A 3,584-nucleotide genomic window follows, 5' to 3' on the forward strand; every position below is an offset into this window, starting at 1 on the left:
ATGAGACAGGGGGGTTGGACTTGGAGGAATGGAGAGAGAACTAAAGATCTCCTGGCCTGCCTGCTTCTCTGACTGGAATAGACTGTGGGTTACCAGGAAGTACTTGCTGGAGTTGGGAGACAGAAGAGAGAAGATCTGTATGATTCACTGGAGATGGGGCAAGAGGCGAAGGGTGAGTGCAGAGATGAGTCAGGGGGTTGGATTCAGAGGAGAGGGATAGTTAAGATCTACAGTTATCCTACATGCTTCTCTGTCAGTGATAATCTGCCAACTTTCAAGTTACATAAAAAGCATGGTTTACATTGTTTTAAAATTTGGGCCCTCTCCCTGCCGCGCTGCCCTGCCCGCACCGCCATGCTGGCCGCTGTCAGGCGCGTTGTATGCTGAGCAGCTGTCTTCGCCTGCTGCCGCGTGTCCTGGTCCCGAGCTGCCCGCCTCTGACCCGCGGACTGCAGCTCTTCTCTCTCCACCTCATGAAGCCATTGGTCGTGTTCGTTTTGGGCGGGCCCGATGCGGGCAAGGGGACCCAGTGCGCGCGCATTGTCGAGAAATATGGCTACACACACCTTTCTGCAGGAGAGCTTCTTCGTGATGAAAGGAAGAATCCAGACTCACAGTATGGTGAACTTATTGAAAAGTACATTAAAGAAGGAAAGATTGTACCAGTTGAGATAACCATCAGTTTATTAAAGAGGGATATGGACCAAACAATGGCTGCCAATGCTCAGAAGAAAAAATTCTTGATTGATGGATTTCCAAGAAATCAAGACAACCTTCAAGGTTGGAATAAAACCATGGGTGGAAAAGCAGATGTATCTTTTGTTCTGATTTTTGACTGTAATAATGAGATCTGTATTGAACGATGTCTTGAAAGGGGAAAAAGTAGTGGTAGGAGTGACAACAACAGAGAGAGCTTGGAAAAGAGAATTCAGACTTACCTTGAATCAACAAAACCAATTATTGACTTATATGAAAAAAAATGGGGAAAGTCAAGAAGATAGATGCTTCTAAGTCTGTTGATGAAGTTTTTGGTGAAGTTGTGAAGATTTTTGACAAAGAAGGCTAACTAACCCTGAAGACATCTTTGAAATCATGCTTGAATATTGCTTTGATAGCTGCTATCACAGCCCCTTTTAAGGCAGTTTTAACCTTTCAAAATTACATCTCAATTAATGTCTAGAAATATATAGTAAGACAAATTAAATTATTATTTTTTTTTAATTTGTGGTCACAGTACACAGTGAATTCAGGTTTAAATCATTTTAGGTATTATGGTGCTCACAAAATGAAGAAGGGTATCAGCTAATTTTTGTTTGTGTTACCCCTTTTATCCCTTTTATGTCTGTGCCTTCGGTGCGCTAATTTTTTTTTTAGTGTGCATGTATATCCCTTTTGTAATTGCAGGGTGTTGGGATTTGGGATTTCCACTTCCTCTTGCTGCACATTTAAAATTTTCAACCTGCTAAGTGAATTTGTGGACCAAATTTAAAGGAACTTTATGTGTAGCTGGCTCTTGCTCAAGGTGTTTAGTAAACATACTCATAAAATGGACTCTTAGCAATGCTCTATTTATCAGGTGACTGACCATTTCCTGTTGAAAGTTAAAACTTAGAGACTGATTTATTACAGCTTGTGCAACGTTGTGTGATAGGGCATAGTCTTTGCTTCCAAGGTTTGAGTCGGGGGGGCGGGGCTTCAGAGCCTGGGCGGGATTGTCAGCTTTCTGCTGACATAGTCTGTGGGGCAAGGGTCACAAGTAGTGACTCGTATTCCTGTGCTCTGTGACACAGGACTAGTCATCATAAACTGATGTAACAAGAGTTCCTACCGGTAGACCCTTGACACGCATTCACTAGTTTATGGTAATTTGATTTAGTTCTTGTTTTAATAATAGTTCAAAGTGTTTTTGTTTTGTTTTCTTAGACTAAATATAGAGTTAGAGTAAATTAGATAAAGCAATCTAATGGTTAAAATTCCCATTTGTATTTTATTTTCTGGAATATGTTTTTCATGGTTACTTGTTTTAAAAGATTTTAAAAATCATTGCACTTTGGTCAGAAAAAATAATAAATATATCTTATAAAAAATTTGGTTATAAGAGTTCATTTGTCAAGGTTGCAGAATAAGACACGTGGCTTAACGACTTGTCAGGTTTTTAGCATTCATACATATGAAGCACGAGCCTCATTAGCTTGTTCACTTGTATCACTTCTTGTTGATGAGTCTACTCATCAGACGAAGAGCATCCTCCAGAGATTCTCCATGTCAGTGCTCACTCTCCTGCACCCCAGCATATGCCCTGGAGGAAATGAGGCTCCGCTCATCCTCTTATGTTGCTTGAGTGTCTCTATAGGATAAAGAATGAGGCCAAGTTCTGCCAGTCATCTCTCTCCATACCTGGCAAGTGGAGGGCCAGGCAGGCCTTTGATCCCAGCACCTACTCATTCTGCCAGTTTCTATGAAGATAAGAAACTTTTATTACAAGAATTCACAGGCACTGCAGTTCTCCCTCCACTAAGCTAACTGAGGGGAATTCCAATATGCATGTGGCAGGACACAGGTGTCCCACTTCCTGCTGGGGTTGGTCCAGCGGCTGGAAGTCATCAGCCTATCACACCACCACAGAGAAGCAGCTTGTGAGAGCTCTTGGAAGAGTCTAGAATTCTAGATCCATGGGAGAAATTGTCATTGTCCTTGGATTTCTGAACATGTGCACTCATACATGCAGATGACTAGATACTCATGAAAAATTAATGACAGCAGAAACTAGTCCAAATGCCCCATGGTGGAAGCAAGAATGATGTGAAAAGAACTAGGAAATTCCCTATTTCTAAGATTCAGCATGGCAAGGGTAATGGTGTTCTCATGAGGCCAGTGGTATGACTGGGTTACAGCTATCTTGAAGGAAAATTGGGGCTAGTGGAACTAGACAACTCCAGACAGAGTCATCTCCTATGGACTGGCACTTGTTGTGTGTTAGCCAGAACCCAGATGGTTCTCTCTCCAAATCCTTGCTTCTAGGTAGCCATACTCTCCTAGTCACTGCCCATATACTGCAAAATCTAATCATTTGGCAGAAGAGAGAGTATGCCACATAGAGACTAAATCATAAAGAGGTAGTGTATATATTTAAAGTTCTGTTTTCTGTGTCACCATTCTCAAATCTGTTCTTTGAGGGCAGCACTTCTTGCAAGAATTCACAGGGACTATGGTTCTTCTTCCACCAAGAGTCCGAGGGAACTAGAAGAGAATGAATCTAGCATAACAGGGAAAGCATCGTGTCAGCCTTCACTTTTTCACGAATCCTGAACATGCCATAAACATACCTCATCACACAAAAAGCAGAAAGCGATATGCTAATAAAATGAGCCCCACCCCTCAATAGTTTCTTGATCAACCCCAGGCTTCTATTTAAATACTCTAACCTCAGTTAAGACCTAAGATATCTGGATTCTAATCTAACAGCTGGACTTCAACATCATGAGAGCTTGTGGTCCCAAACCACTGAGTTAATTCATTCTAAATTCTTCATCCTCAGAAACACAAGTAAATAAATGTTGATAACCAACTGAAGAAGGCATCCT

At 41.6% G+C, this 3,584-nt stretch overlaps 1 pseudogene; it reads left to right on the plus strand.

Moving 5' to 3' along the window:
- The first annotated feature begins 380 nt into the window (after positions 1-380).
- LOC110303942 (UMP-CMP kinase pseudogene) lies at positions 381-1,315 on the plus strand (annotated as a pseudogene).
- The last annotated feature ends 2,269 nt before the right edge of the window (positions 1,316-3,584 follow it).

The sequence above is a fragment of the Mus caroli genome, unplaced genomic scaffold (genome assembly GCF_978045245.1).
Source record: "Mus caroli unplaced genomic scaffold, Mus_caroli_1 scaffold_9, whole genome shotgun sequence".
Lineage (NCBI taxonomy): Eukaryota > Metazoa > Chordata > Mammalia > Rodentia > Muridae > Mus > Mus caroli.